Here is a 16,173-nt window from a genome sequence, read left to right on the forward strand (position 1 = left end):
GTGCTGGGAAAATTGTACAGCTATATGTAGAATGAAACTCGACCATTCTCTTACACCATACACAAAGATAACCTCGAAATGGATAAAAGACCTCAACGTGAGACAGGAATCCATCAGAATCCTAGAGGAGAACATCGGCAGTAACCTCTTTGCGACATCGGCCACAGCAACTTCTTTCAAGATATGTCTCCAAAGGCAAAGGAAACAAAAGTGAAAATGAACTTTTGGTACTTCATTAAGATCAAAAGCTTCTGCACAGCAAAGGAAACAGTCAACAACAAAACAAAGAGGTAACCCACAGAATGGGAGAAGATATTTGCAAATGACAGTATAGACAAAAGGCTGATATCCAGGATCTATAAAGAACTTCTCAAACTTAACACACACAAAACAGATAATCATGTCAAAAAATGGGCAGAGGATATGAACAGACACTTCTCCAATGAAGACATACAAATGGCTATCAGACACATGAAAAAATGTTCATCATCACTAGCCCTCAGGGAGATTCAAATTAAAACCACATTGAGATACCACCTTACACCAGTTAAAATGGCCAAAATTAGCAAGACAGGAAACAATGTGTGTTGGAGAGGATGTGGAGAAAGGGGAACCCTCTCACACTGTTGGTGGGAATGCAAGTTGGTGCAGCCACTTTGGAGAACAATGTGGAGATTCATCAAGAAATTAAAAATAGAACTTCCCTATGACCCTGCAATTGCACTACTGGGTATTTACCCCCAAAGATACAGATGTAGTGAAAAGAAGGGCCACCTGTACCCCAATGTTCATAGCAGCATTGGCCATGGTTGCCAAACTGTGGAAAGAACCAAGATGCCCTTCAGTGGACGAATGGATAAGGAAGATGTGGTCCATATACACTATGGAGTATTATGCCTCCATCAGAAAGGATGAATACCCAACTTTTGTAGCAACATGGACAGGACTGGAAGAGATTATGCTGAGTGAAAGAAGTCAAGCAGAAAGAGTCAGTTATCATATGGTTTCAGTTATTTGTGGAGCATAACAAATAACATGGAGGACATGGGAGATGGAGAGGAGAAGGGAGTTGAGGGAAATAGGAAGGGGATATGAACCATGAGAGACTATGAGCTCTGAAAAACAATCTGAGGGTTCTGAAGGGGTGGGGGGTGGGAGGTTGGGGGAGCCAGGTGGTGGGTATTATGGAGGGCACGTATTGCATGGAACACTGGGTGTGGTGCATAAACAATGAATTCTGTTACGCTGAAAATAAAAAAAAAAAATTGAAAAAAAATTCTACAATATCTTTATAGGAAAAAAAAAAGTTCCTTAAGGAGCACCTGGGTGGCTCAGTGGGTTAAAGCCTCTGCCTTCGGCTCAGGTCATGATCCCAGGGTTCTGGGATTAAGCCTCACATCGGGCTCTCTGCTTAGCAGGGAGTCTGCTTCCTCCTCTCTCTTTCTCTCTCTCTGCCTCTCTGCCAACTTGTGATCTCTGTCAAATAAACAAATAAAATCTTAAAAAAAAGTTCCTTAAAAGGTGGTTTTAGTGGTAAATTCCATCCAAGTGTGTCTTCCCTACTATTTCAAGTGTCCTTTCGTTCTAGTTACAATCATTCTTACATAAGAAGATCCTTTTTATGTTGTTCAAAAGATGGTCAGCAATGAAGTAACCATCTCCTTGACCTTGTGATTGTTATAACAGCAGGTAGGTGACTTAAGATGGCCCAACAGAAATAAGCTTGGGACTTTTATTTGATAGGGAACTTGACATATCCCCTTGACTACAAATCTATCACGCTAGATCTAAATGACAAGCATTGAGCTCTGACAGTTCAGACAGATGTTTTGCTACTGTGAGAGAATGCAGTCCAAGAATGATGCTGGCAGAAAGGGAAGGCGGAAAAGAAAGCACAGAGAAACAGAGCTATGTTCCTAGTGTCATTATGAACATCTAGCGTACAGCATCCCCTGAAGCCTGCCATACAGCCTTTCATTTATATAAAATACTAACATTTTCATTACTGCTTAAGATGGTTTGAAGTAATTTTGTTACTTGCAACAGGAAGTGTCGAACAAAACCTACATTAGGACCTATTTTAATCACTAAAACTTCAAATATTTTAATATATAATAAAGCAAACCCCCCCTCCATCCTCATTTATTATTCCTCCCCAAGCTCTTGATTTTTCTAATGCTTCAGTTCTTTTCAGGTAATACCTAAATAATTTTCACAAGTTCTAAAAAATTTTTATCAGGGCTTTAATTGCTACAATTATTGACTCATTTGTAGAAAACTGACATTCTTCTAGTTGTCAAACTAGAAACATGTTCAATGCTCTGTTTGTTTGTATCTCTTCAATCTGAGTGGCTTAAACAGAAATGTATTGTCTCAGTTCATTCTGAAATCACACTTCCCCTTCAGTCTGCCCCATACCTGCCCCATGCCTCTGCCCCAGCAAACACCATACTTGCAGTGTTCGCTAATGATCTTTGAAGCAACTTTACTATGTCAATGCAACTCTAACCTTTACATGCCATTCACCCTGGATCCGCATCTGGGTTGTATTTCCCTTCTTGATAAGGACACCTGTCATACTGGATTAGCACTGCTCCCTCTTGCCTGCCGCATAATGATCTCATTTTAACTTGATTACCTCTGTAACAACCCCATCTCTAAATAAGTCAACATTATGAGGTATTGGGGGTTAGGGTACCAATATGTCTTTTGTTAGAAAGACACAATTCAATCCCTAACAGTCCTGAAATGATTTTGGGTTTCTTTATACAGATTAGTATTTCTCAAACTGATGTTCAAGGATATAATCTTTGGTCTCCATGAATATGAGTTTAACTTTTTGATATTTCCAATTTCATATAAATCAATTACTTAAGGCAGTGCTGGTTACTTTCCCTTACTTGAAACAACACTACCACCTTGTCTAAGTTAAGGAGATGTTGCTAGGAGTCTGGGGAAGCCAACAGTAGTTAGGGTTCTGTGGGAAGAGAACCAGAGAGAGAGGAAAACTGCAGAAAGAGAGAGAAATCTCTGTGATGTGTGTAGGGTCCCCTCCAGTCTTTAGCTGGGTAATGACCAACAGAAGCCTGTAAGGAAAATACCTAAAGCCAGGAAAAAGAAACAAAACAACAACAACAACAAAACACCTGAAAGAATTTCCTCAGGCTGAAGGCAGAAGAGAGACAAGTCAGAAGAGGTTGTTAGAGTAAGACTGAAAGTGTGACAAGAACAGAAACCAGAGGTGTCTGTGTTAAAGATAGAATAGCTGGGACCAGAAATGCAGGTGACCTCTAGAAGCTGAGAATGACCTTGGCCAACAGCCAGCAGGGAAACAGGAGCTCTGACCTAGAGCAGCATGGAAGTAAATTCTGTCAAAGCCCTGAATGAGCTTGGAAGTATATTCATCCCCAGAGTCTCAAGAGAGGAACATAGCCCTGCCAACACCTGGAGTTCAACCCTTTAAAACACAAAGTTTAGAATCGGCTGAGTCACACAGTGTCCGGGCTTCTGACCTATAGAACTATGAGATAATAAGTAAGTGTTGCTTTAAGGTGCCAAATTTGTAGTAATTCGTTCTAATAACAGTGGAAAACAAATACCAGGACAGACACAGTAATGCAATGATACAGCATCTGAGATGACAGATATGTGGGATGGGATTAACAAAATTTGGAGTGCAAAAGAAAAGATGAGGAACTTGAAGAAATCACAATGAACACTACTGAAAGTAAATAATGGAGATAAAAAAGACTGAAAATAGAAACTTTACTTAAAAAATGAATAAAGCATGGGGCGCCTGGACGGCTCAGTCATTTAAGCCTCTCCCTCTGGCTTAGGTCACAATCTTAGGGCCCTGGAATGGAGCCCCTCGGGTTCCCTGCTCAGTGGGGACTCTGCCCCAGCTCTGCCCCTCACCACCCATCCCCCTCCACTGTGTGCTCTAATAACATCTTTAAAAAACCTAATAAAGCACGAAAAAGTATATGATCATCTCAACAGATGCAGAAAAATGATTTAACAAAATCCAACAGCCTTTCATGATGAAAACAAACAAGAAATAGAGAATTTCCTCAACTTGATAACATCTGCAAAAACCCCTCAACTAACATCATAATTAATGATGAAAGACAGAATGTTTCCCCCTAATATCAGGAACAAAATTGAAATGTCTATTCTCACCATTTCTATTCAACTTTTTATTAGAGGTCCTAGCCAGGGAAGGTAGGCAAGAAAAGTAATAAAAGGCATTCAGGGTGTGCCTGGGTAGCTCAGTTGGTTAAGTGTCCAACTCCTGGTTTCAACTCAGGTTGTGATCTCAGGGTCATGGGATCAAGTCTGTAGTCAGGCTCCATGTTCAGCAAGGAGTCTTCTTGGGATCCTCTGTCTTCTCCCTCTGCTCCCCACCAAGCTCTCTCATTTTTCCTCTAAAATAAATAAATCTTAGGGGAACCTGGGTGGCTCAGTGGGTTAAGCCTCTGCCTTCGGCTCAGGTCATAATCCCAGGGTCTTGGGATGGAGCCCCACATCAGGCTCTCTGCTTAGCAGGGAGCCTGCTTCCCCCTCCCTCTCTGCCTGCCCCTCTGCCTACTTGTGCTCTCTCTCTCCCTGTCAAATAAATAAATAATATCCTAAAAAAAAAAAAAAAAAAGGGCAACCAGACTGAAAAGGAAGAATTAAAACTATCCATATTCACAGTAGATAAACCTAGGGGATAGAGATGTATTTCCACCCACGCACACTTACATCTTCATCCACATTTATTTCTGTATTTCTACATATTGAAAACTATGAATTTACACAACATCTCCTACTTCAGTCCAAAGCCAGAGTTCATTCTAGAATCTCACCTTCCATATTTGTAAGTTTTTTCTCCAGCAGTTAAAAACCTGGGTCCCTTCATTCTGAATAGATTTATTAGATGGATACTTTATGTAACCAATTTCCCATTGCCACATCATCCTCCATTTGGTCCCTCTCCTTGCCTCAGATTCTGATATTTCCACCACACTGCTTGTGCCTATGTAGCCACTCCATGTCCAGTCACTGCTGCTACCAGCTTGGTCACTTTCCTCCAACCTAGACACCTTCCTCATCCCTCAAAAGCCCTCTCTCGCTGCTCCCATCCTCCCTCGACATCACTCTCACTCTCCCTTGAAGTTGTCATCTTCACTTCTTTGGAATGCCTACACCCCACACAGAGATGCTACCACTGCCCCCTCTTCCCCCAGATGCCCCACCTAATGGTTTTGAGGCTGAATTATTAAGGAAGGATAGATAGGAGGAAGGAAGGAAGGGTGGAGGGGTTCTTTGTCTTCCAACTATTCCTCACTTTCCTGCCAATTCATCAAAGCTGTGTAATAAGATGAATTTCCTACATAATGATATCTATAAAGATAATCGCATGCACACCATGAACCAGAAATTCCACTAGAGAATACCCAACTGTACATATGTGCACTTAAAAAACTTATACAATAGTTTTCACAGAAGCATTTTTTGTAATAGCTAAACACTGCAGAAAAATGTCCTTCAACAATTCAATAAACAAATCAATTCTACATTTATGTTCTATATTTGCATAATGGAATACTATACCTCAATGAAAATGAATGAACTACTACACATGGAATATGCATGCATCTCAGTTGAAAGAAGCTAGATCTAGAAACAATAAATACTGTATGATTCCCAACAGCAAAAATAACCTAAGATTTTAAAATCAACTTGGGAAGAGGAGAAGCTTTGTGACAGAGCGGACACAGGCTAGCTTTTAAAATGCAAGTAGGGTTACATTTCTTGATCTGGGTGGTTATTATACAGATGTGTTGACTTTGTGCTAATTAACTATGCAATCACTGGAGTATTTTTCTCTATGCATGACATGATTTAATAAAAATGTTTAGTTAGGGCACCTGGGTGGCTCAGTCAGCTAAGCATCTTCCTTCAGGTTAGGTCATGATCCCAGGGTCCTGGGAACGAGTCCTGTGTCCGGTTCCTTTCTCAGCCAGGAGTCTGCTGCTCCCTCTCCCTCCTGCTTGTGTTCTCCCTCTCGTGCTCTCTCTCAAATACATAAATATTTTTAAAATGTTACTTTAAACCAAAGTTGTTTTTTGTGTTTTATTCAGTGTTTTTATTTTTCCTAGGACAGATGATCAGGATAGCTACCCTACTTATACCACCAGATAGGAAATCCACCCCCATCTGTACTTTGTATGAGCACTTAGCACTTCACTGAAACATTTCTACAAAGACAAGGCAAGGTGTAATCAGAGCCAGGAAAAAGCTACTGAACAGAGCTAAAAACATGCAGCTTCTCCTAGCACTGAGTTCTAGGCTGGATGCTTGTCTCCCAGGGAATCACTACCAGAGTTGCTTAGCAAGGAGCAACAGGAAAGCAGTCCTTCAAAGCATGTTTGCTGGCCTCCAGACCCCATGTTCGGCTCCTAATATAACTGCCATCCAATTATGGTGCAGCAAGTAGAGACAATCTGACCACCTCCCTGAAAATGCACAAATGAACGTGGGGCAGGACGACTTCTTGCTGGGGTGGACATGGTAGAGATCACCTCTTTTGCATGACTCTGATTTTATTCTTTCTCAGTTGATGTTTTGAAACTTGTCTGAAGGTCTTCATTTCTGTCTCCTATGAGCATGGTTTCTTTTTCATCCCTGACTCTCAACCCCTTTAAAAAAAAAAAAAAAGACTGTGATGTCTGTCTGATTGTTGAATACTTTGGGGTTTATGTGTAAGGATGGGTTTTTGTAGGAACTTTAATACACATCTCCTCTAATAAGGTTTTTGTTTTTTTTTTAAGATTTTATTTATTTATTTGACAGAGAGATAGTGAGAGAGGGAACACAACTAAGGGGGAGGGAGGAGCAGGCTTCCTGCTGTGCAGGGAGCCTGATGTGGGGCTCCATCCCAGGACCCTGAGATCGCGACCTGAGCCGAAGGCAGATGCTTTTTTTTTTTTAATTTCTTTTCAGCGTAACAGAATTCACTTTTTATGCACCACACCCAGTGCTCCATGCACACCCAGTGCTCCATGCAATACGTGCCCTCCATAATACCCACCATCTGGTTCCCCCAATCTCCTACCTCTTGCCCCTTCAAAACCCTCAGATTGTTTTTCAGAGTCCACATTCTCTTATGGTTCATCTCCCCCTCCAATTTCCCTCAACTCCCTTCTCCTCTCCATCTCCCCATGTCCTCCGTGTTATTCCTTATTCTCCACTAATAAGTGAAACCATATGATAATAGACTCTCTAGGCTTGACTTACTTCACTCAGCATAATTTCTTCCAGTCCCATCCATGTTGATACAAAAGTTGGGTATTCATCCTTTCTGATGGAGGCATAATACTCCATAGTGTATATGGACCACATCTTCCCTATCCATTCGTCCACTGAAAGCAGATGCTTGATGGCTGAGTCACCCAGGCATCCCTCCTCTAATGAGTTTTCAAGCCTATCTTGAATGTAGGTACTAATTTTTGGCTTGGAAAATGAGAAGAGGAAGAGGCTAAGCTGCAAGTTCTATTTACTTTCTCTGTAGGTATTTGGATTATTGTGGTGTACATCCCATTGGATTAGCCACAGAAATCCCAAAGAAAGGATGTAGCTAACTTGTCTTTGTGGCTACTTAAAGTTATTAATACTACTAAACTCTCCTTTCAAACTGTATTTCACAGTCCTATTAGTTATAAGCAATAGAGCAGAAACCTTAAATATTTGGCATTAGGTAGCCCAGGATGTGAATCTAGGCATTGCCCTCCCCTTTATCCCTCCCCCCAACTTCATAATCCATTCATTCATTCATTCAGCAGATAGTTACTAAATACAACTGCTATTGTACTATGAACATAGGCGTGAATGAAACTGAATATGGCATATTTCCTCACCCTTTTAATCTCACTTTTCTCTACCATAGAATGAATACTGAACAATGTCTAACCTCACTTCACTGTCATGAGACTTAAATGAGATTAAGATGCTAATGCTACTATGTGCCTGAACAATGCTCAGTAAATATTAGTCTTTATCATATCTGTTAATAATCTGTATCCATGCTTCAAACAGATGGTAAATCAAATGCTCTGAATTCTCCATGCTGTTTTTGTTGACTGAGTGGTTTAGAATACTGAAAAATCTTACATGATTAGGGTTTCTGGTTACATTACAATAATCTTCACAATGGCATTGTAATAAACTGTGTGTGCATCAACTATTCTTCAATAGTTAAGAGAAAGTTTATGGTCTTTTTTTTCATTTACTTTATATTTGCTTACTGGAAGCTGAAAACCTCTAAAAGTTTCTCTTGTGTTCCTTAACTGGAATCCATCTTCCATGATTTTCATTTGAAATTCCCAGGTCAATTACAAAGCATTTTGTATTTTTAAAATTTTTAAAATCCTCTTGATAAGAATTTATTAACTACATTTATAAACATGTTGGCAGTCTGGTTTTATGTAGAATCCTCCCAGAGCCTTTCTCTCTCTCTCTCTCTCTCTCACACATACACAGATCAATCTTACCCTATTATTATCAAGCTTAGCCTGAGCTTTTTGCCATGTCTCCAATTCCAGAAGAGCAAAGGTTAAATTTCTCAATTATTATTGAAGCAGGAGAATAAAATCATGGCTTCTTTTATCCTTAATCATTTTTATTGAGTAACAGCTAGATGGATCCATAGCTTGCAGCTAAATCCCTCATTCATATAACTATGCCCTTAGCATAACCTTCTTGTCCATATCGCTTGCAGCTTCTAAAATAAACTTCCTAAATTGCCTTTGTTTCTTAAGGTCTTGACCTTGCCTATCCCTTTCTCAACATTTTATCTTCTCTCTTCACTGCCTGTACTGTCTAAGGATGATTAATCTCACAAATATTCTTTCCTAGTTTCTGCCCTACCTCCAACATTCTGCCTCCAACACTTACATACCTGCTTCACTCAGTCCTTCTCGGGATGAATCACCCTTCTGACTCTCTTTCTCCACAGTGTCATCTGGGTCATTGACTTTCTTCAGCTATCCATTGTCTCAGGTTAGAAAGAGCATAGACAAATGCCATAAGGTCTGTTTTCCCAGAAATTGTAACACACTTGAAAATTTTCTTCAGGCTTTAGACTGACTCTTTTCAGGTAAATACCCTACTACCTTGCGCTAATGTCAGGCTCTCTTCCTGAAAACATCCTCAGAATGAGAAATCACAGCTAGTGAAAACTGCAACCACATGTTTGTAGTTTATATAGTTAAGTAGCTCACTTTTCTGTGGGCTGGAGGATTGTTGTTTTTCCTCAGGGCAATGCATCGTGTTCTTTCATTAACTTAGATGGTGAAGGTCATGTTTTCTCTATAGATCTGAATGTAAACCACCTCCTTCCAGTTACCACGAGTGTGACTTTTAACCAGAGTGGAGTAATTGATTTCTGAAGACACTCTGGCCTTTACATATTTGCCTGTCTTACTGAGTGTAATTCATCATGTTTTTCAAATACATGATTAGCCACAATGTGATAAGTATATAAATCAACTCCCTGCCCTCTAGAGTCTTGTGCATTTAAATTTAGACTCTAAATTACTTTTGTTATGCTGAGGAAATATAAAAATGCTCTATCTGAATCACATGTGAGCCACTTCTGAAGCAGACAATGGTTTTCTGCATTGCCAGAGGAAAATATTTTCCCAAATACATTCTGTTTGGTAAGGAAGCATTCATTTTCTCTGAACCTCCATCATCTTGGGTTTGAAGTCCCCTCATTCTCTACTCTAAACGGTATCAGAGTCAGTGGCAGAACCTTTCCAGGCAGCCGCTAGCTTCCACAGGACAGTGTTAAAGCGGTGTCATGCTTTAAGCAAACTCCTGATGCTTTATGGGGGGGGGGGGGCATTTCATTGCTGCTTGACTCCATGACATGCCTGCTTCCCCAAATCAATACTCCTCTTAAATGTGCGCTATGGTATTTTAAAACACAAGTTCAAATCATTTTGGAGGATTTTACAATATTTCTTTGAAATAATTGACAGCACCCAGACTGTCATTAAATAGTGCTGAGAATCAACTAATTTTCCTTCTAAACTTCAGATCAAAATGAGGGGCACCAGATAAAGGATTTGAAAAAGGGCTGTATCATTTGAAATCACATTGGAAGTAGAACATTAAAAGGGCTGAAGGTACAAATTCCAGTCTGATCTCTAGTGCACACCTCCCTTCCTTGTGCATCCACACCAGGCATCTGCTGGCACTGGGCTGCTACTTCCTACAACACCTTGCCTGGATCATGCCACAGACCTGTTGCTTCCTGCTCTGGGCTTTTCTCCCTTGGCAGCATAACAAGCCTGAGGTTTCTATCACCTGTGAGGTTATAGGTGATACACCTGCTACCCCGAAGTACAACCTGAAGAGTTAAGTCCTATTGATGAGCGAGCCTTCTGCTTGAAGGCAAAGCACAAGCTGACACCCGTAACCTCCCCACATTGCTCCACTCCTCGGTGGGACATGTGTGACATTCATCCAGAAATCTCCCAACCATCTTAACGTTAATACCTTGCTAGAGGGGAAAACAACCTTAACTTGGCAATGGCAAGACCTTTGGTATCTTACAGGTTGGTCCTCTTTAACATATGGAAGTTCTTTTGAAACCCCCTTTCCTTACTTCTCCCAACTTCTAAATATATCATCACTGCTCAAGACACTGGCACAGCAGTTCCTTTTGCCCACGGGTCTTTTCCCCTGCTTTAATAAACTACCATTTTGCACCAAAGACACCTTAAGAATTTTTTCTTGGTTGTTGGCTCCAGCCTCACCCCACCTATATTCCAAAACCACATCACTATAACCAGGGATAGGGAACCAAGGTCAGTGGGTAAATGCTGCCTCCTACTTCCCTGGAAAAGACATTCAAAGCCACAGATCGGAATGATCCTCAGGAAATGCAAGTGTTGCCAAAGGCTGAAATCAGATTCGTGAGTCTGATGCACAGTAAACCAATCGCTGAATTACTGGGTTGGAAGCAGAGAAAGCTTTATTACCAGGACAGCGTAATGAGAAGGCAAGGGATCGATCCCAAATGTGCTTTGCCCTGTTGAGCCTAGGAACAGTTTATATATGATCAGCAAAGCATGTGGAGGTCAGGGCAGGATCTACACAGACCTCAAAACTTGTCCAGGTTATAAGTTGTTGTTGGCATCCTAGCACCATCTGGGACTTCTGGTTTGTCACATGTTAACCTCATGCCTGATATCTGTTTTGCAAGCCAGACATTATCAACCAGCATCCTAACCCTGGTCCCTGTTCTTAACTTCAAGAAAAAGAACAAAAGGACAAGGTTAATACTTCTTGCAAGAAGGTAGAGAAATGCGCCCAGGTGCAGCAAATGAAGTTACGGGAGGGAGGGCCTAGTAAAGGTTTAAGGGAATGAAGAAATGTATCTGAGTTCAGAAGGATGGAGTCCCTGTGCATTGGAACAGTGGTTAACTTGGCAACATGCCCTAGCATTGGTTTTCACTCCTTCCCTTACTGAAAGTGTAACCCCTCTCCGTCTCTCACTTTTGTCCTGCCAACATGGAAACTACTTGCCCTGAAGACTTTGTCTGTTTTCACCTCAGAGGAACCCTGGCTAAAACACCAATGGTTGACCCAGTTCAAAAACAGCTCATTTAGATCAACTGTGGAGTTTGGCCTTCTCTTCCTACCAAGTCTCTCCTTTGGAGAGCAAGGGGAAGGACACAACTAGTTATCAACAGAGGATTCATAAGACCACCCAGTTACAGAGACAAGTTAGGGAACAAAAGATTCACAATCTAATCATACTCTCCTGAAGGAAAGCAAATCAGTAATTAGGATAAAATCTCCAGAGAGGGTGCGGGGAGAAGGGAAATGACTTTAGCAAATGCATATTTAATGACTTAGCAAGATAAGATAATTAGGCATAGTTGACTGAACTGTGGGCAGGAGGGGGGATGGAGGGAGGGGGGGATGGAAAGGCTGTCACAATTGAGAAATCAAAGCTCATTTATAATGTAATTAAGTCTCAAGTGCTACTGTGGCCCAAAGAGATTTAACTTTTTAGGAATTTTAATCTTTGACTCAACTTTTGAAAAGCTGGTTATATCTAAGCCTTAAAGTGAGTCAGCCATGAACAACACAGAGAAGCATGTAGACAACCTGTTGCACTGGGAGGTGGGCATTCAACAGCAGAAGCGAGACCCTCTGAATATCAGACTCTTGATTTGGGCTCAGGTCATACCTCAAGGTTGTGGGATCTGGCCCTGCATCAGGCTCTGTGCTGGGCATGGAGGCTGCTTGGGATTCTCTCTCCTTCTGCACTGTACCGCGCACCATCCTGCCCCCCCCCACCCCGCCATATCATGTGCTCTTGATTTCCAAAAAAATGGAGAGAGAGGAAGGGAATTTGAGGCAGGCTCTCTGCTAAATGCCTGAAGTGCATTCCCTATTCAACTCCTTCTATAGCAACCCTTGGAAGTAAGTATCCCTAACCCTATTGCACAAACAAGCTGAGGGGCAACTGGAATGCTCCAAATTTGAGACTTCGGGACTTGGGTCCCAGGGTGTGCCCAGCACACACTGACTATAGCTTGACTTTATTTCTTGCTGAAAGGGGAGGAGGATATGAAGGTAACATTGATGTTTTTTATATTCCTTTTGTAAATGGCATATAGGTTGTATATAAATTGGGTGAAATGTCTTTAAACCCACAGACTGAGGTGGGATTGTGGCACTGAATTTCCTACAGGGAGAAAATAAATGCACTGCTCAAGGTTGGCCAACCATTCACCTTCCCCTGGCAATCACAGATTTTATGGAAAACTAAAGAATTAATGTTCTAGTTTTCTTCACAGAGCCTGCTGAGTTTACTTTGAGTTTGTGTCAATTCCTGTGAGATGAATCAAGTCAGAAGCACTAGATATAAAGTTTCTGGATCTACTGAGTTTGTGGACCTGAAAGTGGGGGATGCCCCAGTTCTTTCAGTAATTCCAGGCCTGGTCAGCTGGCCATAGCCAGTCAGGCCCTGAGTCCAGGCAGAGCTTAGCCAAGGCTGTGAAAGTAGCTGAGCAGTGGTGTGGGGGAAGCCCTAACCAGCAGGAAGGACTCTGACAGAGTTATCACCACTTTAAATTATAAGTCCACATCAGTCACATATCAATAAACCCATGAGGAAACTATTTATTCAAAAACTATTTAGGAAATGGTATCTATATACTGGTTGCTATATATACACAGATTGGTATTAATAATGAAAAAAATAACAGGTAAAATCTATATAGTGTATACTGTGTGCCAGGTACTATTCTATATATATATTTCTAAATATATTCTATTCTATACACACAAAAAATATATATTCTAAATACATGTGATCTACATATATGCAATCTATATTATATACACATATTCAAAATATGTATTTTAAATATCTGTATTCTAAATACACATATTCTATTTAATATATAATCTAAACCTATATAATCTATATATGCTCCAAATATGTAAGCTATAACATAATCTATATATATGTTATATGTATTAGTATATATAATCTATATATGCTCGATATATCTTAAACATATATATTCTAAATATATATCATATATAATCTATATATGCTTTAAATATATATTCTAAATATATGCACAATCTATACATATTCTAAATATAAATATATTCTAAATTTATTTATTTACTTCTCACAATAACCCTATCATTTTACAGACAAGGAAACCAAGACAAAGAGAGGTGAGTAGCTCAACAGAGAGTAAGACATCCTGAAAGAGTTCACTGGGCAAAGAACACACGGACCAAGAAACCACCCAATAATAGGATAATGCTTATAGAAACATACAGGAAGTGTGGTAGGAAGAGACTATGGTATGATTTACACCATCTGGGGGAGCTGGGAAGGTTGTCAGGCCAGTGACATCGGTGTAGCTCTTGAAAAATGAAAACCAGCTTTCAGAAAAGGACAGATAGGCCATAAGAGAAAGAGGTCATACAATCTACAGCAGCTTCATTCATTACTGAAAACAACTGAGATGTCCTCCAGTAGGTGAATGGGTAAATATAAATGGTGGTCCATCCAGACATGGAATATTATTCAGCAATAAAAAGAAATGAGCTACTAAACCATGAGAAATTATAGAGGAAACTTTAATGCAGATTACTAGGGGTTTGGGGAGAGAGGGGAATAAACAGATGGAGCACAGAGAATTTTTAGGGCAGTGGAACTATTCTGTGGGGTACTGTAATGGTGGATATACAACATCAGGCATTTGTAGATAATGTACAATATCCTAAAGAGTGAACTGTAACATAAACTATGGACTGTGGTTAATAATAATGTAGTACTACTGTTGGTTCATCAATTGTGATAAATGTACCATATTAATACAAGATGTTAATAATGGGAAATTGTTGGGGTGGGAAAAGGGAATATAGGATAACCCTCCATATTTCCTGTCAATTTTCTATAAACCTAAAACTTCTCTTAAAAAAATGAACCCTGGAAACACCTGTGTGGCTCAGTCAGTTAAGCGTCTGCCTCTGCTCAAGTCCTGTATTGGGTTCCTCGCTCAGTAGGAAGCCTGCTTCTCCCTCGGCCTGCTGCTCTGCTTCTCTTGGACAAATAAATAAATAAAATCTTTTAAAAAATGAACTCTGTTAATAGAGGGGGGGGAGGACAAAAAGCAAGTAATACAGTGCTACAGAAAGAGGGCATCAAATCTTCAGTGTACTTTCAAAAACCTAAATTAAACTTTTGAGAACAGATGCAACATTAAAGCCATGAGTAAGTTACAACTTACTTTAAGAGCTAATCTTCTTTCTTGTCATTGTTGGCTTCAAGGTGTGAAGAAAATGAAGATTCCTTTGGCTGCAAGTAAAATAAACCTAAATTAGAGTCCTTCAAGGAAAGGAAAAGTATTAACTGTTTACAAGGGTGTCACTTCTGGGGCCGGTGAATCAGAGGTACAAAGAAGTCACTTTAATGCTTCTCTCTTCTTACTTACTTTCTCTCTCTCCCTTCCCCCATTTATTTTAGTTGGTTGAGTGCAGGATGCTTGGTTTCTGCTCAGGGCCTGATCTCCCAGCTGTGAGTCTGCTCCACCCTCAGCAGCAAAGTCAGCTTGAGAGCCTCTCCCTCTGCCCCTCCTCCCACTCACATGTGTGCATGTGCGCACACGTTCTCTGTCTCAAATAACATAAAATCTTTAAAAAAAAAAAAAAAAAAGACAAGATTCAACTTCAGGATTCCTCAGTTTCCTTCCAGTTTATTTCTCAGTTTCTTTCCCTTTCTGCCCTGTGAGGATTATTCCTGCCCATCCAGGTAACCCTCCAGTTATAAGAATAAAGGGAGGAGAGGCAGTAGGACCCTCATTAATCCACTTTTTTTATTGTGCTAGGACCAAACACTGTGCTTCTAACGCTTTAAGACCATTTTTTGAGGGTCATCTTGACAGAGCAAACAATGGAATCCCTGTTGGCATGGGTATCAAATCTCACAGTTTTAAATCTGGGGCTTCCACGACAGAGATAAATGGGTCAAAAACAAAAAACAAAAAAGTACCCGTGTTTTCATTTTTTCCCTTATGCATCTGTAGATTTTCTTGCTGATCCCCAAAATCATGGACCAGGCCACAGCTTAGGAAATAGAGTCTGCCTAGTTAAGAAAGTGATGGCTGAGGGGCGTCTGGGTGGCTCAGTGGGTTAAAGCTCTGCCTTTGGCTCAGCTCGTGATCCTGGGGTCCTGGGATCAAGCCCCACATCAGGCTCCCTGCTCTCTGCCTGCCTCTCTGTCTACTTGTAATCTCTGTCAAATAAATAAATAAAATCTTAAAAAAAAAACAAAAACATCTATGCATGCCAGAAATATACACAATATTCCTGAGCTGGAAGGAAACTGAGGAATCCTAAGTTGAATCTTGTCTTTTTTTTTTTTTTTAAGATTTATGTTGAGACAGACAGAGAACGTGTGTGCACATGCACACGTGGGAGTGGGAGGAGGTGCAGAGGGAGAGGCTCTCAAGCCGACTTTGCTGCTGAGGGTGGAGCAGACTCAGTGGGGAGATCAGGCCCTGAGCAGAAACCAAGCATCCTGCAGTCAACCAACTAAGCCACCCAGGTGCCCCTTGTCAGTTGTAACCATCAGAAAAACAAAGC

The 16,173-nt window shown here is 40.7% G+C and overlaps 1 long non-coding RNA gene across 1 annotated transcript in view; it reads right to left on the reverse strand.

The window, feature by feature from the left end:
* Positions 1-15,115, reverse strand: part of LOC106003931 — a 50,876-nt gene extending 35,761 nt beyond the window's left edge. The window contains exons 1-2 of the long non-coding RNA XR_001176698.2: positions 15,024-15,115; positions 14,820-14,887 (exon numbers count right to left, since the gene is read on the reverse strand). This is a non-coding gene — a long non-coding RNA (uncharacterized LOC106003931). The remainder of the gene's footprint in view (positions 1-14,819; positions 14,888-15,023) is intronic.
* Positions 15,116-16,173: the final 1,058 nt, after the last annotated feature.

This window comes from Mustela putorius, unplaced genomic scaffold, assembly GCF_011764305.1.
Source record: "Mustela putorius furo isolate JIRA1106 unplaced genomic scaffold, ASM1176430v1.1 tig00001118_pilon_pilon_pilon, whole genome shotgun sequence".
NCBI lineage: Eukaryota > Metazoa > Chordata > Mammalia > Carnivora > Mustelidae > Mustela > Mustela putorius.